Source organism: Ovis aries, chromosome 1 (genome assembly GCF_016772045.2).
Source record: "Ovis aries strain OAR_USU_Benz2616 breed Rambouillet chromosome 1, ARS-UI_Ramb_v3.0, whole genome shotgun sequence".
NCBI lineage: Eukaryota > Metazoa > Chordata > Mammalia > Artiodactyla > Bovidae > Ovis > Ovis aries.
Window position 1 is genome coordinate 275516299 of NC_056054.1, and position 27685 is coordinate 275543983.

General features: G+C 39.0%; 1 protein-coding gene across 26 annotated transcripts in view; it reads right to left on the reverse strand.

The window, feature by feature from the left end:
* Window positions 1–27685, reverse strand: part of TBC1D5 (TBC1 domain family member 5) — a 593124-nt gene that overhangs the window by 391756 nt on the left and 173683 nt on the right. Inside the window, exon 4 of one of the 26 annotated variants that reach the window (XM_060396760.1) lies at window positions 2737–2804. The exons of the other annotated variants lie outside the window; for them this stretch is intronic. The gene's annotated coding sequence lies outside the window, so the exon portion shown is untranslated. The remainder of the gene's footprint in view (window positions 1–2736; window positions 2805–27685) is intronic. 26 annotated transcript variants of the gene reach the window in all.

Below are 27685 nucleotides of genomic sequence, written 5' to 3' on the forward strand. Positions count from 1 at the left end.
AAACTAGAAATGCATTTTCTCTTCATCCAGAAAATCCACACTGGAAATCATTCCCACAAATACATTAGAACACATACATATATGCACATGCCCACAAGCTCCAAAAATCAAACCCAAATCCCTAATTCTTATATAACGTTATCCAGCAATAGCATTAACCTTAGTTAATATGAGGCTATTCACAGGCTTTATTTAGCCAACACGGTGGTAATCACAGTTTCCACCAGAACAGTGACTTGTTTACCAGTCCTCTGTAGAAACGCTCTGTAATTTTAGAACATACATCACACTAACAATTGTGAAATCAAAAAAAATGTGAATTTCTAAACAGCCAGTCTCCCTATGGATTTCAGGTAAGGAATTTAGGATCTGTACAAGCTTATTCATTAGAATACTTTTCTAATTTACTTGTTTTAATTGAAGGATAACTGCTTTACAGTACTGTGTTGGTTTTTACCAAATAGCAACAGGGATCAGCCACAGGTTTACCCACGTCCCCTCTCACCTGAACATCCCTCCCACCTCCATCATTACAATATTTTTAATTAAAGCAAAATACTGGAAACCACCCAAATATTCAACAACAGGAGACCCACTGATACAACCATGAACAACTATTCTTTCCTTACTTTAAATCCTATCACTCAGCCTATTATGCTGAGTGTAGTATCTTCTGTTTGTAAGACACATGCTGTTTTTATAGACAACGTTCACCTCACATGTCTCTTAAAGTAAAGACACTTCAAATAAAATCCCCACTCCACAGGAGCGTAAGTATGTCTGGTGAGAAAAGACTACACGAAGTAACCTAAGATTTAAATAACAACCCACGGTTATTATAAAGAGGTCAATACAAAAAGTCCTTTATCAAAGCCCATTGTTTACTATTTCACTAATCCATTCTTTTAAAAGGAACTCACCCAAAAACATCTTCTAAAAAAGCAACAACAACAACCATGGTTTATGTTAGCTCACAGAGGAGTAATTTAGGAAGCTCTACTCAGAGCTCCACAGGAAACCCATACCTAAGGCAATCAGTGAGGAAATAAATGCTCATTGACCAGAGCTGGTGCTTGTCCTGAAAGGACAGGGAGAAGGTTTCTTTAAAAAAAAAAAAAACAAAAAAACAAAAACAAAAACTACTAGGAACTTTTCTCCAGGAAGCTTAGTTTGAACACATTCTGGACAAGAAGAACAAGAACGTGTGATATTCAGGAACATGTTCTAGGAGATTAACAAAGCTTGATGACAGATGAATACACAGGTCCTTCCCCCTCTCCCAGTATGGAGAACTTTCCTGCCATCTGGGTGCTGAGTAAAAGCTTTACACAAATGGGAGCCAAGCTAGATCCAAAAGGGTGTCTGGCAAGGTGGATATTAGAGAACACATCGACTTCCTCCATAAAATCTTTCCATTCTAGCGTCACTGACCCCTTCTCCTTATAAATACTACAGCTATTCGGTAATTGTCTTCATTTTAAATATTTAGCAGTGATGTTTTCCCTTACTAACACAAGTTGATAGTGAAGGTATAAGCTGAACTATATAAAATTATTGATATTTAAGCTTTTTACCTACCAAAAGAGGGCACTCTCCAATGGTCTAAACTTCCTTTTCATTAGCATCTTCTCTTCCTGTCTGGTCAGCACCCACCCCACTCAAGTCCTCCCCGCTGTTTCCCATGACACGCAGTAGTGACCGAGCCTGCCTCCACACCACCGCACACACTCTCCACACCACCTCACACACTCTCCACACCACCTCACACACTCTCCACACGACGACATCTGCCAGCGCAGGGCTGACCAGGACACGCCTTTCTGCCTTCCTTTCTCTCCTGCCCCCAAACGCTCATTAGAATGCAACGGATCACAACCGATGTTTTTAAAGGAGAATCTTAAAACAGAGCTAGTTTATCAAAAGGGCAACTCCTTTTCAAATTTTATAATTATTTTTATTAAATAACTACTTAGAAAAACTTTTCAAAAATGACTGTTACAGATTATAAAATTCCTTAGCAGCAAGAATACTGGAGTGGGTAGCCTTTCCCTCTCCAGGGGATCTTCCCAACCCAGGGATCGAACCCAGTTCTCCCGCATTGCAGGCAGATTCTTTACCAGATGAGCCACAGCGGAAGCCCTAACAGCAAGAAATGACTGTTATTAACTGACCTTAGACCAATAATTTACATACAAAAGTGAGTTACACTCACTGACCATTCGTATTTTTTTCATAAGTATGAAAAGTAAGAATAGAAAAAGCATAAACAAGCAGAAGGAACACATAGTAAACACATACTTAGGAAAAGTTGAAGCAAACAAAAATTAAACTGCTTAACATGAATGAAAAGCATATTATATGTTGATAAGTGCTTAAATTAGTAGTAAAACAACAAGTATTGATGCTATTTATTGGTGACAAAACTAGAGAAAGTGAGTGTAAAGTCAGGAATTAATCACAAGAAAAATGAACAAATCTTCCATGAACAACTTTTAAAACCAGTGTTTCAGGGAAAAGAACAGAGTGGTAGCTACTTATATCTCAGGGTTGCTTTGACACACAATGGCTTAAGTGCATTAACATTCCCAGTTACACCCAATTATCGGCGGAATTAGAAGTTTGTGTGTCAATAAGTGGATGTTCATATGTACATATATAAATATAGAACTTTTATATAAAGTGTAACAAGGTGCACTGATACTAGCAAGCGTGAAAATGGAAACATATTTTGCTTACTTTTCACTGCAATTTTCACTGGTAGTCACCTTCTGCTCTTTTCTTTTTTGGTATCTGAGCATAAGTAACTGCCATAGAAAGTTAAAAACATTAGAATGTAATATTTTACATGAAATAACTTGTCAGGCATAAATATTAGAAATTTAAGTAAAACAGGATCCAGATACAGAGAAAGACACAGCCATGTACCACAGTAAAACACAGTGATCCTAACCCTTAAGGAAAGGTCAATCCTGGCTTCCTGATTACCCAACAAACTATGCTACAAAAACATTAGAAATTCTAATGATACAAACTCTTCTCTCTTGTGAATTAGAGTAACCCGTTTACATGGTTATAACAGCTATTAAAAAGCAAAATTCAACTGAGTAAATTTTAAAGATCTTACTGGTTTTATCCAACAAATATGAGTTGGGCACCATCCCATTTAGCAGACAGAAAGGAATGCCAAGGAAGTGTACAAAAATGAGAGATTTTTACAGGCAGAAGAAAGCAGGAACAAGGCGGTTTATCAGGCAAAGAAGAAGGCTGGTTATGGCAAGATCACCCCAACTTGGGGCTTCCCAGGTGGTCCAGCAGTGGTGAAGAACCTGCCAGCCAATGCCGGAGATGGAAGAGATGCGGGTTCAACCCCTGGAAGATACCTGGATCCCTTGAAGAAGGAAATGGGAACCCATTCCAGTATTCTTGCCTGGAATATCCCATGGTCAGAGAGGCCTGGCACGCTTCAGCCCCCTGGGTCACAAAGGAGCTGCGCATAACTGAGTACATCTACACATTCTTCTTTAGGGGACAGCAAGGATCTAGTGCTTAGTAGGTAATTCTTGATTGACTAGTTTAAGATTTCATTTCTGGGAGAGCCAAAACTATAATTAAGTTGTCTCAGTTTGGTTACATGGGGCTTAGCATAAATGACTCCATTTTGGGCCTGCTGTCTTGTTTTAACACAGCCAAATTCTTCTACCTATAAAAAATTATTATAAGATTAGACTTTTTTTCAAAAACCCTTAGTTTGCCAAAATTCTGTTTTAAAGTACCTTAAATCAATGAACATGACTTTATCCATAAGGAAAGTCAACTCTTAACAGTGAATCTTTAATAAAATTAAAATCATGTTCCCAAAACCACAGAGGATTTGCTTTCAGAATGATTATAACAATTAATTTATTTAAATTACAGTTTGATTTCATGGAAAATAAGAAACTCTACAGAAAACACAAACTTAACAGATTGCACAATATAAAATCAGCACCTTTCATTACAATTTAATATTGATACTGCCTAAGACTGTCTGAATGAAATAGAGGAAAAGCAACGTTAGTAGCACAGCATCAGCATCAAATGGGCTTCTCCTTTTAAAGCTTTCAACAGTTACCCACAGAAGACGAAAATATACTGCAAGGGAAATCGACTTCAAGGTGGTCAAAAATTAATGGTCACAAGCAAGGCTGAATTCATGCAGCTATACTTGGGGATTTTTTACATAGTCCTATAACAAAGTAATGGTTATGAACACCAGGCCAAAGGTAAATGAGGAGCATAAGGAGAAAGGGTGCATTTCCCTGCTACGGGTTAGCAAACTGACTCTGCAAAGGGCCACACAGGCATAATTTTATGTTTTGTGGACGAGTCTCCTTCCTAACTTACTCAATTTTGCTATAAATAATGAGCATGGCTATACTTCAGTAAAGCTCTATTTACAGGCACTGAAAATTAAATTTCAAATAAATGTTCATGTGCCACAAAATACACTTATCTTTTTTCACTGAAAATGTAAACGCCGTTCTTGGTCTGCGTGCGGGGCACGAATGGATGGCACACGAGGCGTGGCCGCGAACCAGACCTACGGCAGCCCTGTCCTCAGTCGTGCGCAGAATCCCAGCCTCTTAATCACAGTGTTGAAAAAGAAACTAGAACCTTCCCTAGACCATTTGAAGAATACACTAAATAATCTGATTTAATATTTCAATATAAAATGTTTAAATCACTAGCAAAAGAAGAATAAAAATTATTTACAAATGCCAGTAGAACAGTTGGAAATTTGTATAAGGAAGGAGTGAAACTCGCTCAGTCCTGTCTGACTCTGCGACCCCACGGGTTATACAGTCCGTGGGATTCTCCAGGCCAGAATACTAGAATGGGTAGCCTTTTCCCTCCCCAGGGGATCTTCCCAACCCAGGGGTCGAACTCAGGTCTCCCACATTGCTGGCAGATTCTTTACCAGCTGAGCCACAAGGGAAGCCTGAAAATGAAATGCTTGTCTGCTGAAACCCAGGAAGGAGAGACAAAGGTAATCTTAATACATTGCAGAAATGTAGAGCCCACATATCCAGACCACGAAACAAATCTAGAATTTTCTAATGTCAAAAAATACTTGTTAGATAACCAGAAATTGAACTAAAATTCACTTCTCAATGGGTTACATAAGGAAAACATGGCATAACAAACGAAATAATGAGTGAACACATTAGGCTTTCCACATCAGTGCTGCCACAATTAAAGTGATAGAGGGGTGTTATCTGCCTCCTGATGAAAGAATCCGATAGCACCTACAATCTTGCCTAAGAAATTAAGCCTAAATCCAGTCAAGCTCAGGTGGTACCTGCCAACCTGAAGAAAATACAGAACAGAATGTTCACTTGGACCATGAGAACTCTATGGGTCAAACAGCCCAGATTCTTCAGAAGATCATCTGTGCAGAAAAGAAAGTACTGGAGGGAGGAACTACAGGCTAAGAAAGACTTAAAGGCAAAGACAGTCTTTTTAAAAAACAGGCAACACCCAACTGTTGTGCCTGGACAGGAATATGTGGGTGAAAATTAAATAACTTACTATTCTTCAGAATAAGTCAGAAAAGTGGCTAATGTGGGAGAGAAAAGGATGCTTAAAACACATGGAAGGGCTTCTGCAGGGGTTGGCAAAGATCCCCTTCTTGACCTGGGTGATCACTACAACCATGTTTCTCTTATAACTCACTAATATATACATTTCTTTCTATAGTTTTCTTCAGCAGGATTCCATTTTACAATGGAAAGGTTAAGGACAAATTAATTAAAGCAAAAAAAAAAAAAATCCTTAACTTTTTTCTTAGAAAGAGGAAAAAGGACATAATACCATATCCAAATAGGACTTTTTTTAAAATACAGGGATTAAAAGGAGCACTATCTACAACTCTTTGCCCCAAAATGTGAAGATCCAAATAAAATTAAAAAGAACGATGATGAAATGGATAGTTTTTTAAACCCACACTCTAAACTGTGCTATAAAGAAACTGAAGACAACCCAAAATTTTAGAAGATAATTAGAAATGTAGTAAAAGATTTCCTTTAATATCACATCTCTCACTCCCAACCAAAGGCATTATGGGTAAATTTTAACAACCCTTAAAACTATTTCAAATCCTAAAAGATGATGCTGTGAAAGTGTTGCACTCAATATGCCAGCAGATTTGGAAAACCCAGCCGTGGTCACAGGACTGGAAAGGGTCAGTTTTCATTCCAATCGCAAAGAAAGGCAATGTGAAAGAATGTTCAAGCTACCACACAATTGCACTCATCTCACACGCTATCTGGAGAAGGAAAAGGCAACCCGCCAGGGTCCAGCCCCGGTTGGATCCAGGGTAATCGAAGGGTGAACGCAGAGTCCTGATAAACTTGTCAGCCAGGCTAGAGAGCCATCAGAGGAGTTTTTGGACTGAAACACTCTTGTTATGCCCAGGAGACTTATTAACTAGAGCTCTAAGTTAACTTTTTCCAGAGAAAGGGTGACGGGGGATAGCCCCCTGTTAATGTCAGAAGAGTTGGTGAAAGGCATAATATAATAAGGCAGACAGACTCTGGTTTTGGGGTAAATGCTCGAGAAAGTCCAGGGAGGGTCCCTTGAGGCCTGATCTCGCCTTTGCCCTGTCAGGCCTCTTCCTCATGACCTTTGCCACGGGCGGGATTCTCCACGCTGGCTTCTGCAGCAACCCGCTCCAGTACTCTTGCTGGAAAATCTGATGGACGGAGGAGCCTCGTGGGCTGCAGTCCATGAGGTCACGAAGGTTGGACACAACTGAGCAACTTCACTTTCACGCACTGTAGAAGGAAATGGAAACCCACTCAGGTGTTCTTGCCTAGAGAGTCCCAGGGACAGGGGAGCCTGGTGGGCTGCCGTCTCTGGGGTGGCACAGAGTCAGACGCGACTGAAGCAACTTAGTAGCAGCAGCAGCACATGCTATCAAAGTAATGCTCAAAATCCTCCAAGCCAGGCTTCAGCAGTGCGTGAACCATGAACTTCCAGATGTTCAAGCTGGATTTAGAAAAGAAAGAGGAACCAGAGATCAAATTGCAAACATCTGCTAGAACATAGAAAAAGCAGAATTCCAGTAAAATATCTGCTTCATTGACTATGCTCAAGCCTTTGACTGTGTGGATCAAACTGTGGAAAATTCTGAAAGAGATGGGAATACCAGACCACCTGATCTGCCCCGAGAAATCTGTACGCAGGTCAAGAAGCAACAGTTAGAACCAGAAATGGAACAACAGGCTGGTTCTAAATTGGGAAAGGAGTATGTCAAGGCTGTATATTGTCACCTTTCTTATTTAACTTACATGCAGAGTACATCAAATAAAATGCTGGACTAGATGAAACACAAGCTGGAATCAAGACTGCTGGGAGAAATATCAATAACCTCAGATATGCATACGACACCATCCTTATGGCAGAAAGCAAAGAGGAACTAAAGAGCCTCTTGATGAAAGTGAAAAAGGAGAGTGGAAAACTTGGCTTAAAACTCAACATTCAAAAAACTAAGACCACATTCTGTAAAGCAATTATCCTTCAATTAAAAAATGAATAAATTTTTTAAAAAAACTAAGTTCATGGTATCTGGTCCCATCACTTCATGGCAAATAAATGAGGAAACAGTGGAAATAGTGGCTGACTATTTTCTTAGGTTCCAAAATCACTGCAGGTGGGGACTGCAACTATAAAATTAGAAGATGCTAGCTTCTTGGATGAAAATCTATGACCAACCTGGACAGCATATTAACAAGCAGAGACATTACTTTACAGACAAACGTTTGTCTAGTAAAAGCTATGGTTTTTCCAGTAGTCATATACAGATGTGATAGTTGGACCATAAAGAATGCTGAGTGTCAAAGAATTGATGCTTTTGAATTGTGGTGTTGGAGAAGACTCTTGAGAGTCCCTTGGAGTACCAGGAGATCCAACCAGTCCATTCTAAAGGATATCAGTCCTGAGTACTCACTGGAAGGACTGACGCTAAAGCTGAAGCTGCAATACTTTGGCCACCTGATGTGAAGAACTGACTCACTGGAAAAGACCCTGATGCTGGGTAAGATTGAAGGAGGGAGGAGAAGGGGACGACAGAGGATGAGATGGTTGGATGGCATCACCGACTTGATGGACGTGAGTTTGAGCAAGGTCCGGGAGATGGTGATGGACAGGGCAGCCTGGCGTACTGCAGTCCATAGTACTGCAAACAGCTGGACATGACTAAACTGAACTGAAAGTAGCTAACAGTTCCTACTATAAATAACCCGTAAGAAAGGGAGATGTCCCGAGTCATTTCATGTCAGCATGACTCTGTAACACCAAAGCGTGACAGAGAGAGAGAGCACAGGAATGAACGCGCTCACAGGACACTGTGACCAAGACCGGCCCTCTCCAGAAGCGCGAGGGCAGGTCGGTGCTATGGGGCCAGTTAATCGGCTGTCTAAGGGGGCTAAGGAAGGAAATGTCATGGTATTACTTCACTGAATGTAGTGAACGTTTGATAAAATTTAATACTCATTCCTAATTGAAAAATAACCTAAGGGGGGGAAAAAAAAAACAACACCTTCCATTCTTTAATAGAGCATTTGTTAGGGTGGAAAAGAAACACAAATAGCGGATATAATGGTAAAACATAAATACATTTCTCTTAACAGATAGTCAAGATATTGGCTATTTTGTTCAACATTGTTAAGGAGATTTTAGCTACCCCAATAGGTTAAATAAATAAAACAAAAAGTATAAAATTTAAAAGGAAGAAAAAACTATAATTTACAACTGTCATTTATCTACAAAAACCTAAGTTAAAAATGTTTTTAATTTATAAAATGCTTAAAACTACAAACTTAAAAAATATATCCAAAACTGCTTGAAATTCAGTAAGTATTAATGCGAAGTGCCAGGGACTATGCTGAACACTAGACGAACCACAAAGAAAATAAGGGAACTACCCCAGCACAATAGCAACGACAACTTTCACGCAGTGTGTAAAACACTGATGGAGAAAACGTGTGACTTGTTTGAAACGGCATTTGATTAAATCAAGATGCACAACACGTTCCTGGATGAGAAGACTTGTTATTGGGAAGATATAAATTCTCCTCAAAGTAATTGGTACCTCTAATACAGTTCTAACAGATACTCCAAAGGGACTGTGAAGGCAGAAAGTGGCAGACTTAACAAACGTACTGAAGCCCTAACCTGCCTGAGCACACCTAGGACTTATTTAAGCAGCACACAATGAAGGAGACAGCTCTGCAAGATGGAGAAGCCACAGTTGAGCCATAGCTATCTAAAAGTGTAAGGTCTGTGTACGGAGAGATAAACAGATTAACAGATCAAAACCAATTCCAGAATAGATCCATAGCATATTAAAATTTAGAATATGACCCGCGGCACTTGTTGATGGATTGAATATGACAATCAAGAGTTTTCTGGTTGCACAACTGCAAAGAAAGATATTACTTACTGAAACCAGGAAAAGTACAAGAAGACCAAATGAAGCAAGAACAGAATAAGTTTAATTGCAGATCTGCTGAATCTGAAGAACTACCATGAAAGCTTAAGTACAGAAATATCACGTACATAGTAAACGAACATAGTGAGGTAAGTGGACGTGGAGGTCGACAGTCCTCTCAGCTGGAGCTGTCAACTCGGTCACATGAAGTTGCTTCCTGAAGTCCTGGACAGATGATCCTGTCAAGAGGAATGTGTAGTGATGGAGAAAAGCACTGGATCTTGAGAAACGCAAACACTTAAAATCCAGGCAGCAGAAAAGAAGCTCAAAGAGATACGGTAATCAATCAAGAAACAATCAGAATGCGCCGTATCACAGAAGCAAGAGCAAAAGAAATTTCAAAATGGAGAAAAGTCCAGCCTGAAGTACTGAACATGTCTGCTGCGACTGTCAAAGAACATTCTGCAGTCTGAGAAGAATTCCAATGATGACCCTGTATTTCAAAAGCACCTTTAAAGGGCTTAGATAGATAAAATTTTTAAAGGAAAATAAGAGGAGAAAGACAGAAAGGTATTAAAAATGGAAGGAGGGTAATCCAGAAGAACACACAAACAAGGAAAAATGGCCATCTCTGGGGAAAGAATTGTAAGTAGTTTTAAACTGTACACACTTCCATATTGCTTAACTGCAGTATCTTTACCAAAAACATGGAGCACTTACACGGCAGCGAAAACTAAAAATCATTTATCTTGGGGGGGAGGGGATGGGAAAAAATGAATAAAACAGACCTCCCAATTTATTAAAAAAAAAATAAAGTTATTAAAAAGTCAAAAAAAAATTCACAAGGGCCCACATAGATCCACAGCATTCTAACTCTTACTACAGCCACATCCTATGACATGAAATGCTTTTATTCATTCCTTCCACCAGAGTTTATTATGACCCCTCACCGTGCTAAAACACTAGAGGCAAAAATATAATTCAGATACTGCCCTTAGGCCACAAGAGCTGACAGAAAAGAACACAGAAATGCAAACAAATGCTTTTAATTCAGCATGACAAGAGTATAAACAAAGTGCCAAGAAAAGAGTCAATTAAGGTATTTGATAGAAGAAAGACAATTTGAACTGACTCTTGAAGCAACATTAGGTAGGAGTTCCAGTCAAGGTCATCTTGTTCAGAAGAAACAGAGAGCGAAAGCAGAGCAGCGCAGGGGAATGTCTGAGAAGCCCGAGTGCTTCTAACAAACTTCAAGTCTTCATCCACCCACCCTCCTCGCCAGGCTTCTTGGCTCGCCGTGGGTGCCCCACCATCAGTGACGAGCGCCTCATCAAATCTGCATCTCGGTCTGAAGCACTCAGCACAGGTAAATGCTCTTTTTTGTTTTTAAGCTCTGTACTTAAAAGAAAATTTAGCGTCCATACATCAATTCATGAGTTCTTAACTCTTAAACACCCTTCTTACACATTGTTTTAACTTTGAACCTATCACACTGCATAGTGATACCCTACTATTGATTGAAAAAAAAAGAAAATAAAGAGTCCAAAAATCCAATGAGGTTTACATCAGTATCAAGGAATAAGACTGATTTATCAACAGCTACATTTTGCTAGTATTCATGTACTGCTCTTTTAAAGAAAGAAAGAAAGAATCTTAGTAATGCCAGAAAAAGCATCAGTATTGCCATTTTCTTTGGAAAAGTTATATATGTACATGGTTGGTGACTGAAATAAAGATCTTCCCAAGGGATAAAGTGGTAGCGAAGGGTTGGGCGAAAATAAAAAACCCAAAAGAAAATCTCTTTGCTAAAATAAAACAGCATTTCTGTTTTCACACACTATTTCTGTTAAAAATCACCCATCATTTATTTGTTCATTCATTCATTCACTATTTCTCCAGATAAAACAAAATGTATCTTTTGTATATTTCATATGCTTTAGAAACAAAGAAATCAAGTTATCATCTCATTCCTTTATAAAATATAACTGTCTTTTCTTTCATTTAAAATTAATTAGCAATTAATTTAATTTCACTTATACATTTCAATTTAGTTTTCTATTTTGTGTGGGAGTATGCCCATGTTACATCTGATAAATTTTGCTAAAAAATATATAATACCACAGTTTCACAAGGAATAGAAATGCTAAAATTCAAACTTTCAAACTATAGCTAGATGTACTCTAAATAATAATTTTCTCCTTTGATATTCTCTAATTACTATAAATGTTAACACAGCATCCTTCCTACATTGTAACATTATAGCACAAAATCTGAGATTAGTTTTTAAGCACTCAACATTCTAGAGGGAAAAGCCCATGAAACTAAAGCCTCATTACAGTGATCATTCCAGTTACCTGGCCATTTCATACAATTAAAGAGTCCTGTATCACAGATCTGTAACAGTCTACAGTTACATGTGGAATCGTACACTCAACATTAAAACACCGCCCCATCATGACGAATTAGTTATGACACCAAAAGACATTTCTAAAAATTGGCAGGGTTTAAGTGGAGACAAACCAAGATATAAAAATGAAATAAAACAAACCCAAGCAATGCTGCTTTCTGAAGGTAGCATGGGCAGCAGAAGGCCATGCTGCTGGAGTCCTGATAAACAGCAGGAGGCCTCTCCAGAGTGAGCACTGCAAGCAGAAGCAGGGCTGAGCCTGCCACTTAATTTTTGCTGTAAAACACTGACCAAGGTTTACGGCCTCAGAACCTGAAGAAATGGCAACCAAATGTACTTTTAAGTTAATGATATTAAGGCCGAGAATAAATTTCAAGCAGACTATAAAAGATTAAAAAATTACACTCTCAACCCTCTCTTCCTTCTCCCCTTGTCCCCCTCCACTCTGGGTCTCTCTCTCTCTATATGCATATGTGCATTTGTGTAAGCAATTCACTTTAGGAAGCTGAATTACTAACACAGAAACTAATAAAGTCTTCTACAAGCAGACAGAGAAGGCCATTCTGTTTAGCTGACATTAACTTTTTGAATATGGAAATCTGGCAAATCAGCTTCACTAGGCACCGGAGTCTGCTCTTAGATATTTTGGTAAACAAAATATCTTGTCTTCCTGTTAAAAAATTCAATAGGCAGAGAATCAATGTCTTTGAAATACATAAGTGAATCATCACCCTATTATTTCTCAGACCTTAAACCATTATCATATATACAAACATTCCCTACATCGACATTTTTACCAATAAATAAAATTCTGATTCCCTGATGCTATCTTAGCAAAATGCACCAAACCTCATACCAATTATAGAACTGACAATACATACTCCTTAAAAAGAAAGAACCCTGAAATAATCCACTTGGTTTCTACACAGATATCATTGTCTCAGACTTAATCTTCAACATTTCTACAAAAGAATGACTATCAAAATCAGTGAAATGTTGCACACTTCTTATCTGGGAGAATACCCTGACTGAAGCAGACCACTCACTAATAAAGTGCAACTTAATAAATCATGTGGAATCTTATTTTGTTCAAACCCTTACTAACTCCTAGCACCATCTGTTACCATCAAAACTATATGACAAGATATGATATATAATTAATAGGTAAACAACAATCTAATTAAAATGGACAAATACTCCATGTTCCTGCCATTTGGGAGCTCTAATTACAGACTAAATTTTAAGCTTGAATTAAATATTTAAGCTGGAAAATTAACTTTCCTTCTCGAGCCTTGAATACATTAATACAGATATGTGAAGCGACTTCCTGATGGGGACTTAAACATGTAATTTGGTTTCATCAAAGCAGTTACTAATTGTTAAGCAGCAGTACCTTACCATATGTACACAATAGCTATTCAGAGCTGAAAAGGTGGCTCCAAAGCACCCCTCTGCAACCCTTTCCTGACATAAATATAAAATGTATATACAGCACAGCAGTAAATACACACACTGAAAATAAATTACTTCGAGTCTTCAGCTTTCAATGCTTCTCGAAGACAATTAGAAATTGGTCTAAATAAACAAAATATACCTGTATTTGATAAGGCAAAAGCGACACAAAAGTAAAAAAAGGCCAGAAGGACAAAAAGGATCCAGGTATAAAATTCTAGGATAACACAAAATTAATTAAAGACCCTGACCTACTGAATCAAAATAATGAGTTAAGACAGGAAACTAATTCTTTTCTTCCTATCTGTTCCCTTCATAGACTATAGGAGACTTTGGTAATAATGTTCGAGGGAGCATTTAGGAAGATGACCACTTAAACGTGAACCTTTTTTTTACATGTTTCACTAATTTTTAATCATGAAGAAAAGATTCAGAAAAATGACCTTAACAAGCATCTGTTTGATAAAATAAATTCTATAAGAATATAAGAAATATACTAAATTGCCATTTTATACTGAGCAAAGAGAGAAAATGACAAATCCCTAAAAAGGGTATATATTACTCTTTTTAAAAATAAGTTATTCTAATTCTTCATAAACATAAAAAATGGCAGGTCAAATATATTAACACAGGTTGGTTATGAAAAGAGAACACTGTCATTAAATATGTCTTTGTTAAGCATTAAATAGCAGTTAACTTCTAGGTTATATTAAAATTACTTTATTTTTATAATTACACAGAAATAGTAATATAATGCTCTGCTTAACATTCAAGGCCAACGAAAGGTATGTAACGCCTGCTTACATTAAATATCCTACACTTGAAATTTTCACCAGAATTTAAGTGATATAAATTTAATCATAAAAGATCTGCATTTAAGAATAAAAAAGAGCTTCCTCTTCTACTCTGACAATGCATGCTTGGTCTCTAAGTCGTGTCTGACTCTTTGCAACCCCATGGACTACAGCCCATGAAGCTCCCCTGTCCACGGATCTCCCAAGCAAGAACACTGGAGTGGGCTGCCATTTCGTCCTGCAGGGACCTTCTCAACACAGGGACTGAACCCGTGTCTCCTGCACCGGCAGGTGGATTCTTTACCGCTGGGAAGCCCACTTTGACAATAGGAAATATATTTACTATTTTATAACTCATCACTCTTATTCTAGGGTCTGCTCAAGAGTAAGTTTGCCTGTTTTTGTCAACCGATATTTCCTTATATATATCCTTTCCAAAAGTTGCCAAAACTGTACTAGTGTGGAAATTTTTACCCATGTGAATTACAGAACGTTTGAACTCTAGAGTATATTAACGATGCCTAACTACGTGAATATGAAGATACTTTTTTAATTTCAAAAAATAAACAGATTTGTTATAAAGATGTAATGTACAGCATGGAGATATAGTCAATATTTTATAATACTTTTGTATGGAGTATAATCTATAATCCAATTACTATGTTGTATACCTGAAACTAACATAACATTGTAAATCAACTATACTTCAATAATTAATAAAATAGTGTATACATACATGTTTTAAAGAACAAAGTTTCCATAAATTTTATACATGGAAAAAAAAATCAAGTATCTGCTCTAAAAACAGGTCAGTGAATATACTCTCAGTATCTGACAGGACACACAAACTGAATCCACAGATGAGCACGCACTTAGAGGTGCTGTCATTTCCCTTAAGTTTCATGATGATGCGGCCACAGACTCACAAACACCCACAGAAAGAAAAGCAGAGCACTCTTTCAACAATCCTCTGAAGTGAGTATTTCCACGTTATCCTGTATCACACAAAGAACAGCAAGTGAAGGACAATCAGTAAGTATTACTGACAGAGAAAAACTTTCCTAAAAATTGATTTGATGGATATACAAAACATAGCATGGTTCTTGTCTAATACTAAATCAGTCAACTGGAAGAAAACAGAAGTTATTCCATAATGTAGGCTAGAAAAGTCTATTCAATTTTATTTAAGATCTGTTTGCTGTAAAAGTACATGCCATGGAATTTACTGATGACAACTATACAGATATGAAATTCATGACATATTGATTCAACATATTGAACTGGTTTTTACAACCAATTTATATAAATGATTATAATAGTCTATATTATGTTTAGCCTTTGAGGCATATGGTAGTAAATTTGAATTCAATTTTAAATAAATTTACATAAATATAAAAAGTTCAGTAATTTTTATCTACCCTGCATATGAAACAGAACAAGTTAAAAAACAAGAGATTGTACTTTATAAATGCACTTGAGGCCAAAGTTCAAACAGGCCAGAACCCTAAGTTTATTTCTTACAAAGAAATCAAAAAATGACTGACTTTCATAAGACAAAAAAAGAAAAAGGAAGTCATCAATGGGGAAGGTACTACTGAATACTAAGTAGTAAATATTTGTATCAATATGCATAAAAATATATATTTAGCAGTAAAAAATGATTCACACTTACTACATATTCTTACTATATATTCTACATTAAAAGTAACATAATTCAAAACCTTCACACTGATGTATGGCGTACATATACTTAGATGGAACTACTCATTGAGACAGGAATACAGCAAATCCCCTTTGAAGAGCTTACGCAATTTACAAAATGCAAGCATTTTTAAAGGCCGTCAAGTTTTCCTCGATAAGTACTACAAAGTCAGAAATTCTATCCTTGGCATAAAGACGGTTCTAAGATCCTATCAGGAGATCAGAGCTCAGGCTCTGATTAACTGGGAGACTGAGTCAGGAAACATCCAGGCTCTGGACCATGGGACACAGTGTGTGTGAAATTGAGCAGTCCTCATTCTCAACATTTGCACCTTGACCGCTCATCTCATCCCTGTTCCATCAAATAATTCAATGCCCATACATGCAGAAATTCTGAACACATTAACCCCAAACCCAGAGGACATCTAAATGTGGAGTTTCTCAGTCTAGAACCGTCAGAGGCATTTCCAAACGGCTACCATCTGCCAGTAGCTTGAGAGGAGACTGCAGAGCAGACACAAGCCAAGCCTCTCAGAGCAGCGCACTGTGGGGACTCTCCTCCCCTCCTGTCTCAGGCCGCGCGACTCGAGCTCCGAACTCTGATCGCTAAGGCCAATCAATGTTCTGTTTATGACACTTTTCCTCCAACATTTTCTTCTGAAAATTTTTGAAATTCAGAAAAGTCTGCAAGAATGTTACAGTCAACATTCATATACTTACCACCTAGATTCTAATAACTGATGTTTTAGTGGTTTTATAATTTACTTATCAAGCCATCAGACCATCACTTTCTTAAGCATTTCGAAGCTGCAGATGCTATGATACTACTTTTTCAACATCTTATACAAATACTTCCAAATATACAGAAGAGGTGAACACCCACTTAGAGTCTTCAGTGCATTTTAGTGTATTTGCTTTAGCACAGCGTCCATCTGTCTGTCCATCACTCTGTCAATCCATCATACTGCAGTATTGTAATTACCTCAATTACTGGCTGCCACTCTTGATTCCCTTCTGCAAAAGGACAGCTACTGAAGAGTTGTTTGTATGTATTCAAAACTGTTACCTTACCTTCACCTCTTTCAGCCCAAGAAATGTTCAGCTATATGTGCTTTGAACGTTTTTTCACTTCTCAATTTTCTATGGAGTATAAAGACACAAACCCTTTAGGAGAGAACTCATTTTTTCTCTTTTGCAAAAAAAAAAGAAAGAAAGAAAGAAAAAGACACTGAAACATTAAGGTTACTAGATAAACTGAAAAAACTCATAGAAAACCAAGCTCTTCAGGGAAAATAAACTGTGAGCTTTAATTAAGACACTTGACAAGTGGCTTTGAAACTTTACTTTGCAGAAAAGTTAAGACTACTGAAGCTAAGTATCTGTGATACTGTCATACCTATGCATGGTGTGGGATTCTACGATGCACACCTTCTACAATGCGATCACAGGATGCATAACTGTCATTTTTTTTGTTGGTTAAAATTTCACTCTCAATTCACATGATGGAATTTATGTGTATTTTATGTGTATTTCCTGAAGTTTGGCTATTTATCTAAATGAATACACCACTTTATCTCCACAATCCTCTCTACCCTGAAGCTCTCTTAGTCCCTCTATCAGAACAAGTGCTTTCAAACTCAATGAAAGTGAGTCCTTTGACTTCAACCCCCTGCGCTCTTTCCAGTGTCCCTTCCTCCCCTATCAGACCGATCTAGACTATCTGAGGTCTTCCCAGTACTGTGTCCTCTTTCGTCCCGCGTCTATCGGCTGTGTCTTTCTTGAAAAGCCTCCGACACTAGCTCAGGCTCAGCTACCTTCTCTGATTTCCCGCTCCACGTGCTGAAAGTGGAGAATACAATGAACCAACAGGAAGCCTCTCCACCCTTTGGCCAACTGAGACACAGCCCTGCTCCACAAGCTGAAGGCAGAGGACACAATGAACCAACAGGAAGTCCCTCCACCCTTCGGCCAACTGAGGCACAGCGGCCGCCGGGAGGGGCACCCTGAGAGAACCTGCTGGAAGGGGCGCCTCCCACTGTCCCGCCTGCTGGCTCCAGCAGGGCGCTCGCCCCCGCAGAAAGAGGGCCCACGGCTGCAGAGCGCCGGGCACCCACCGCGGTCAGGCAGCGCGGGCTCTTCCCCCACCCGCTGCCCTTGCCACCAGGCGGGCTGGGACGTCCCCAAAGGGCGCTGGTATCTGACTCTTCCCTGGCCTGCTTTCCCTCCTCTTCTCTCATCACAGACATCACATGTGCACTGTGGTCTGAAGCTTTCCCACCTCACTCCTGAACCCTTTCCCCCTGACCTCCCAAAGTCTCCCTCTACCCTAGTAAATTTCTCAAAACTTCCATATGCATCTCAGCATCTGCTTCTGAACTGTCCCATGTACTACTTTACTATTTCTACTATTATCAGTTAGAAAAACTTACCCTCCTCCTATAAAAATGAACCCCTCCACTAGTCTTGGCCCCAAACTTGTTGCATCTTTTCAGACTTTAATCAACAATTCGCCCAAACAGAGGTCACCCTCTTCCCCTTCAAAATGTTCCTCTTGGGCTCATCATCTATGGAAGACACCAAGATACAGCCAAGTACCTGTATTTTCGTCTTGACTCTCTCACCTCAGACCGGTAAATCCCAGACAATTCTACCTCCTATATTAGCCCCTTCTTCTCACTCACTCCCCACTCTGATTTACTCCTGACTCCCTTACTGCTGTCTCAAATCTTCCCTGACCAACTGCAACAGTCTCCTAACTAGTAGTCTGACTCTTGAGTTCTCCCTCCAATCACTCAAATGCTTAAAGGTCACTTAAGGGCTCTTTCTAAAATTCATATCTGACCACACCACTCTGACTTAAATTCCTTCAGTAAGTCACAATGCCTAACACTGCAATCTGAGGTTCTTTCTACCCCATCTGTCTCCCCTGTTCTGTTCTTTTTTCCTCCAAGACAGAAAGCCCATATTCTTAATGTATAATCCACAAGACTCTTCAAAACACTAGATTTTATATCTACAATCTCAGACGTCAACATTACCCAACAGGTGAACCTGAACTATGTGTAGTTCCCCAAATACACTTTAGCTTTGCAATCATCCCTGGGCCACCGCAGGCAACACTTCCCTCCTCCTGAAGTGTGTATCTTCACAAGCCTCACACAGAGCTCAGTCTGTACCTTCTCTGGAAGCCTCCAGGGAACCAGCCCACAGTCCCACCTCCAAGCTGCTTTAACTATTTTTTTTCCTGTAGTCTACAATCTTTCATCCATGACTCTATTATTTCATTCATCTCACTAGATGTTAATTTTTTTAATGCCACTCCCTTCTATAAACTGCCAGTTCCTAGAAGAAAGAATCATATTTTAACTTGTTGATCCTAGAATACTGCTTGCAGTAATAAGTACATAAGCCAAAGTTTTTCTGGACAGAAATCTTTCCAAAAAGGGAAGAAAGAAAAGATTCTTAGTACCTCAATAAATCTGTGAATTATTTTACAAAAGAAATGCAATTCACACTTGCTGGTTTTCATCTTCCCTCCTGTGATGGTTAATTTTATATGTCAACATGACTGGGCTAAGGCATACCAAGGCAGCTAGCTAGCAAGACATCACTCCGAGTGTGTGTGTGTGAGCTTCTCCATGAAAGATCAGCATTTGAACTGGACTGAGTGAGGATACCAACATGAATGGGCATCACCCAACACATCCAAGGCCTGAACAGAGCCAGAAGGTGAAGAGGGCAAATTCGTGCTCTGAGCTAACGTAGAGGTATTTGGACTCAGACCTGGATTCAGTCCCTTCCTCCATCCCCCATGCCGTCACCCCAATTCTCAGGCCTTCGGACACATCATGAATCACATACAGCAGACATTTCTAGTTCTTCAGCTTGCAAACGGCAGATGAGGGGACTTCTTAGCTCCTACGCTGCATCAGCTGATTTCCATCTTTTATAAATGTAGATCCTTTCCGTTTTGTTTCTCTGGAGAACTCTGACTAATACAACCCACAGGAGGCCAGGCCCCTGCAAACTGTTTCCCCAACATTTCTGGGAGTCCTGTTGAGTGTCACGTGTGTTCACGAGCCAGATCAGTCAGCTGACGGTCACCTCCCTGGACACATCCACCAGTCACCCCTCTCTGTGCCTCTCGGGGGGGTCTCTGAGGCACTGGTTCCAGTTTCCCTGCCCAGGTGCTGAGGTCGCTCTGCCCTGCTGATCACGGGGCAGGGGACGCCTGTCCCCCACAGGCCCCAGCCTCTGCGGCCCGCCTCCCCGGCTCCAGGAGGACCGCTGTCGCGGGCAGCATGGCTGTCGCCCAGGGAGCCCCCGCCCTCCTGGCGCAGCCAGCGCAGCGCGTGCACACCGCACTCAGGACACTGGCAGGGGAGAGCACTCCTTCCACTGGGCTCTCAGTTCAGAGCGCACACGTGCCGTGCCGCTTGTCCCCAAACATCTCATGATGCTTCTCCTTATTCTCCTGCTCTTTCTAAACGTCGTCTTCTCACAGCTCAAGTATTCTTCCAGCTCCACTGACACCAGGTCGGAAAGGTCAATACCAGAGAGCAGAACAGACCCCTGCCGAACTCTGAAACGTTCCTTCTCAGCAGCTGAGATGGCATCGCCATGTCTGGCTCTTTACTCCTTTTCTTTTTAGAAAATATTCCACTTTGTTCCTACACAGCAAAGATGTGGCTGAACTCCTTCAAGGAGCACAAGCAAAGCCCACACCAAAGGCATGCTACTCAGAAGGAGTCTTAAACACTAAAAACATGCAGCTTTTGAAACATGCAATGCCTTTTCGTGCTCCATGCTTCTCATACTTAATATATTCCATTAAAAACTCTACATTAAAACTCCTAAATAATGTGTCACTCAAAGCAGCTTTACTGCTGACAAATGAAAGCCTCCCTTTTGGGGAATTCTTTCACAAATTAACCTTTGTATCTGAACTCTAATATGATTAGGCCGGCAGCTTCCTGTCACCTGCCCCACAGTGTTGGGCAGTGGTAGGCCTCCCACTGGTTGGGATTCCAAAGGCGCTCCCAGATCAACACCAGGGGGGAGACAGCGGCCAGAGAGGCCTTCGAGCTGGAACCCACCTGCCTGGGGACACCAGAAGCCCTTCCCTGCAAAGAGAGGGTCCGTTCTTCATGCCACAAGAATACAAGGGAAGAACAAGAACTCTTCTGGCAAGTTCCACACTGGATTCAGACTCTACATCAGAGAGTAATAGGTACCAACAAAGTAAGAAAGGTAAATAAGACAAAGAACTGACTTGGAAAAAAAATAATGCAAATTCTCTGAAAACAAAAAGCAAACTTTTAAAGAAAATGTTTAATGAATATAAATATTACCGATAGTTCAATTTCATTCAAAAATTGATATACACTTAGAAATTAAATCCTTGGCTTTATAAACATGATGAATAAGCAAATAATTTATGATTATATGTTTCTTACCACAAGCATTTTATGAAAGAAAAATTTCCTGAAAGCTCCATTACTAACAAATTCCAAAGTGTTCAGTTACTAAAAATAGAGCTCCTTATTTTTTCTAATCCATTTTGATACTTTTAGCCATCTCGTAAATTGCATATTTTTTTGGATTTTAACAACCAATCCTCCTAGAATTTTTATATTATGGTAAAGAAAAAGTATGCGTGTAGACACACACACACACACACACACACACACACACACACACACACATATATACACACACACGTTTTAATTTTTATGACTTTAAAAATTAATCTTTACAACAAATACAACTCAATCTTTTAAAAAAAGATATTTGAGGGAGGGAGGGGAAGAGGTTTTAAAAGAATAAAGAAAATAAAAATGAACAAGGATTGAAGCACTATTGTAGATTATAGATTTCAGGTAATTTTAAGCACTGGATAATTTAATCTAGAAAGAAGGCCTCAATTCAGTTATAAATATATTTTAAATAACAGTACACTATTCTCTAAGAGAATCTGGATGGTGGCATTTTTGAAATAAGCCAGGACAACATGGGGAAAACACCCTCTCCTTATGTGTGTTTATTCAGTTTGTGGGCTCCTACTGCAGGTGGCCGTTGAGACAATAATATAAAAGACTTCTAAAACAAAATGGATAAATATGATCATTTATTTAAAATTCAGGCAGTTTTTTAAACTCTATTTCTATTCAGAGCATCCAATTATCTACAAGATATATACAGACTGCAATACAAGCCATTATGATTGATTGATTGATCTTAAACAAAAATACTAGCACATACATACACAAAATGAGTCCTATCTCCCTTCAAAATATCCATTTTGGGCAGCTATACATCAATTCCACTGAATCTGAAAAGAGGCATTGCTAAAATACTTTGATTAATGGATCATGTATACATCTTCCCAAGGGGACTATTTCAAAGGGAATAACACACATTTAAATAAAGAGGCTCTGATACACTTATTTAACAACTGACCTCACTAATTTATAGGCAAATGTAATATAGAGAACAACCTTTAAAAGACTTACAGTTCTCAACAAATAAAATTCCCTTTGAAATTCACACATTCAAAATAAGTCTTCTCCTGCCACCCACCAGTAAGAAAACGGGTGCTGAGAAGGGCTAGAAAGGTAGAGGATTATAAAGTCAGGTTAGTGTGAAAGGCCGTTGTATTCAATGCCTTTTGAGAATTAAGTTACCTACTGAGGGAAACAGGAAAGCCTCCGAATTGAGAGTAAGCATTCTGTAAAGAACAGCACCAGACCCACCTAGGGCATCCTGTAAAGTCCATAGTGCACGCATAAACTCCTTTCAGCCATGCATTTTCAGCTGTAGCATAGACGGTGTATGTTCTAACTAATGAACAGCAGTCAATCATAAAAATGCAACCCATCCTGAAATAATAGTACTTGCAGAAAAGCAAACTACGTCAATTATGGTTTCGTACTTAAAGGACAGTAATTTTTGACTCTATGCGGTGATTTGAAACAGGTCTAATTAAAACCTAACTTGTAATTACTGTATCTATGCATCTATAGAAACATTCACATATTTTCAAATATATACATTTTCTTCAATTTGTCTTAATCTTAAAACTGTTCACAAAGTAGCTTTTATTAAAAAATTAATACAAGGCATGTAATTTTACCCTATTTTGTTTACTTGTTATGAAAATGGATACAAAATAAATACTTTGACCATAAGCCCGGGGTGTTCAATGCCTTCAATCAAACCAGGCAATTAATGTGAAATTCTAAATACAGAATATAATGCCACATAAATAGTATAACAGCCAAGTCCTGTCGAAGAAGCCATATGTTTTTTCCCATTGTTCAAAAAAAGGAGATGACTTCCCGTCACTTATGTTTCTGATTAGCAAGGTGATTTATGCCACAATCACTAAAAATGCCAGCAAGTGAATGAGAAAATGCATAGTGACTGCAGCAGATGTGCACAATAAACAGGAGTCCCATTGTAATCTCCGGTGCTTGGTTTATATGAAGGTGATGCAGGAAACACTCTTGGATATGGCAAAGTCACTCTTTTTTTACATTTGACTATAAATGATATGAAATAAATTGTGTGTTTTATACTTTATGGCATGCATACATTGATAAATTAGGTAGTGTTTTGTATCCCGACTTATCTACAAGACAAACCTGGCTAAGATCATGGGGATTAATTGCTTCAGAAGTGTGAAATGCAGCTTTTCCATTCTTTTCTGCACACTCAGTGAAGAAACAATGATTAATCACTGTTTAACTATTCTCCTGAGGATCTACAAGATTGCCAAAGCAGGACTTATCCTCATAAATCCAAAAAATACAGGTTTAGATTTGTTGCCAGCAACTGAAAGTACATGAACTTAAACCCATTTGTTATCAGATTAAAATCACGTCAAGGTTTCAGAATCTCATGGTTCACAATTCCCTTTTAATCAGTGACTTCAACAAGAAATTAGATTAGTACACAAGATATAACAAAAGCACATGTACTTACAAAAGCAATAATAACCTATTTTTTAATTATAAAATACCCTCAGCCTAATCATATCAAATATACTACTGAACTTGAGCTGATAACCTCCTTAGTTATATAACTAGTTCAATTTCTCTGTGCTATTTATGAAAACTAAAATACATGTTATCAGATGAAAAATATTTTTAAATGGTTATTTCAAACAGAAAAATGACTACTTATTTCAAGAAATTTTATTCTTGACAGCTACAGCTGAAAGACAATTATGTGGATAAATTATTTAGTTTTAGTTCTAATAGTACTAACAAAAACATTTTTAGTCTTTATAAGACTTTATAAAACTAAAAATGTAAAATTTCAAACTTAAAGTCTATACTGTAAATGACCCAAAAATATGTAACATCTGAACAGAAGTACATAAGAGAGGTTTCATATATATTCCAAGTAATTTAGGCTTTCAAGAATATCTTCAGTCAATATTCCCTACATACTGAAGAAATTAAGTAACTCAAGAAATTTGTAAAATTTTTAAAACATACTTTTAACAACAGAAAACTTATTTTGTCACAGTAATAAAATATTTGTATCATAATGGTCAAATCATTATAAATTAAAGAATTTTTAAAATCCCCTTTAAATGGATTAGCTGTTCACAGACTACAAAGTTTTCTTAAACAGGAATAATCTAAAATAAAAACTTCAAACTTCTATGTAATATAGAAACATAGTCACTTCTGAATTATAAAGGACCCATTTTCAATTTGTCTAATTATATGTTCTGAAACTCCAATACTTTGGCCACCTGATGCAAAGAACTGACTTATTAGAAAAGACCCTGATGCTGGGAAAGATTGAAGGCAGGAGGAGAAGGGGACGACAGAGGATGAGATGGTTGGATGGCATCACCGGCTCAGTGGAGGTGAGTTTGAGTGAACTCCGGGAGTTGGTGATGGACAGGGAGGCCTGGCGTGCTGCGGTCCGTGGGGTTGCAAAGAGTCAGACCCAACTGAGCAACTGAGCTGACTTATATGTTCATCTAACTTCTCCCTTCCAGTTCATGATGCTCCTTTCAAGTCTACCAGTTTCCAACAAGACTAGCAGAACTGCAAGGAAGAGCAGGTGAAAGTGTTGGTTGAGTTCACTGTTGCGTGTGTCTTTGTAAAACTGAGTAAGGAGGAGAGAAAGCAAAGCAGATTCTGTATTTTCCACATTTCATTTTTAGCTAGAGTTGGCAGTTTCTCCATTATCAAAAAGTGAGTTACGTCTGCTGATATGTATGTGTACACTGAAAACCTAGAAAAATTCACAATGATCTTCACAAAAAAAATAAAAAGAAAATTTGATTCTCCTTACATTATCCAATTTAAAAGAACATTATAAAATGACATATTTAAAAGTTAGCTGAGTACCTGCCATAGAGTAAACAGTCAATAAATACTTATTGATCAGATGAACAGGTGAATTCAAATTGATTCTACTCCAAAGGCGGAGAAAGCAAAGGCACCCCACTCCAGTACTGTTGCCTGGAAAATCCCATGGACGGAGGAGCCTGGTGGGCTGCAGTTCATGGAGTCGCCAAGAGTCGGACACCAACTGAGCAACTGAACAACTTCACTTTTCACTTTCATGCATTGGAGAAGGAAATGGCAACCCACTCCAGTGTTCTTGCCTGGAGAACCTCAGGGACGAGGGAGCCTGGTGGGCTCCCGTCTCTGGAGTTGCACAGAGTCAGACACAACTGGTGCATGGGGATGACCCAGAGAGATGTTATGGGGAGGGAGGTGGGAGGGGGGTTCATGTTTGGGAACGCATGTAAGAATTAAAGATTTTAAAATTAAAAAAAATTTTTTTAAAAATAAAAATTAAAAAAAGTTAATAGAAAAAATAAATAAATAAAAAAAATAAAGCGACTTAGCAGCAGCAGCAGCAGCAGCTACTCCAAAGGCTGATGGCATTTTAGAGTTGATGAATAGAGCACTGTCCTTTCACCTTTTCCTGACACTCCCAAACTACTTCTTCACTTAAAATTTTTTAATGCAATGAAAATATTGAAGAAAAACCATCCTTAAGTATTACTCAAAATATGCCACTAACATAAAACCTCACAGAGACAATAATTATTTTGCTTAACCTACAAAAACTATTAGGATAGACTTGGAGGTTGGGGAATGGCCTTCACTAATAGTTTGCAAAGGAACACAAGTGTGTCAGAATGAGATAGCTAGGATTTTTAAAAAACAAACCTGTACTTATAATGGGAAAGTCACTGCCACCGGTTTAAGTCAGCAACCTAAACAGAGAAGCAAAGTCACAGATGACAAAACGGCAGCCTACTGGAGAAATGTACATGAGACACCCAAGGAAGGAGATGGCAAGTGAAACAACATTAAATAATAAAGTCATTTAACAGGGACTCAGCCAAGAAGAGAGCGAAGGAGCAGTCTGTGACACACTGCAAAAAGGAGCACTCCCTGAAGACCCTCCTCAGAGGCATTAGCCCGTGAAGTACTGGGTGGACAAAGCACAAATATCACTTCCATGTCACACGTCAGGCCACGATACAGTGTGGGCACATCCCAACGGAAAATGAGCGTGAACTTTCATTTTTGCTTAAAGGGAAATGCAAGAAGATAAACCCTGCCTTCAGAAGGAATCAGAATAAAGCTGTAAGAAGCCGAAGTCCCCTTACTTCCAGTCATTACTCCTGTAGTAGCCAGTGCTCCCAGAGAGAACCAAGTACACCGATGGTAAACCAGATACACCGACTCAGCGCACACACCCTCGGAAGACAAGCAGATGTGTGCATATAAAGGAGGGACCTCTCACAATGTCTTCCGGTCAAGGGACCAAGGAACTTGTTTCAGGATTTTGGAAAAGGTAGGGTCTGTAAAGAATAGAAATTAGTTATTTAAACCCAAGAGGGACTCACTAAAGGTGCTGTGAGGAAAAGCAAGCAAGAGGCTAGTCAGGTTTTTGGTCTCACAATTGCAACTGACCCTTGAATAATCCAGGGGTTAATCTGAGTATAATTTACAGTTGGCTGTCTGTATCCAATATTGCTAGGCATCTGAGAATTCAACCAATCACGGACTGTGTGCTCCAATTTACTAATTTCTATTGAAAAACACCATGTGCAGGTGGCCCCGTGCGGTTCCAACCTGCCTTGCTGAAGGGCCAGCTATACCTCTGCTGCCCTTCCCGGCCGTCACCCTCCCTAACGGAAGCGCCACTGCGCTGAACACAGCGAGCAAGCTGCGGGAACCCTGCCCCAGGACAGCACGAGCAGGCCCTACAGCCAGAGCAGAAGCAGCACTGCTATCAAGAACCGGGCTCCCGAGCAAGAATGAGGAGGACGACAGGGCTTTCTGGCAGTTCCGTGGCTAAGAGTCCAAGCTCCAAACGCAGGGGCTGTGGATCTGATCCCTGCCAGAGAACTAGATCCCACATGCCTCAACCAAGACCCAGTGCCAAATAAATAAATACGAATATTAATTTAAAAAAAGAGTGAGTAGGAAGAGCAACATTATTCTATTTCAGAAACAAATGAGAGTGATCCCAGAGATCACATTTTAGCAAGTAAAAAATGGTGGAACTCTAAAGCTATCACTGTATCCCGTATTTCTCGACCTGGGCTGAGGTGACTGGAAAGGATATGAGTCCAAAGGAACACAACAGACTTCTGACACTCACAGATGTTTGCATTCATGATTTCACCTGTGTTCAAGCATCCAGAACATGAAGTAACTTATAATTTTCCTGGTAAGTGAATCTGAACCACAAGCTGCCTACGGCTGGTGTGAGAAAGCAGTTCCGCTTCTGATCTTAATGTAACTGGTAGTTCTCTGGAACATACCCCAGAAATATCTACACATTCGAGGATTTTCAAAAGTTTCAAGACGT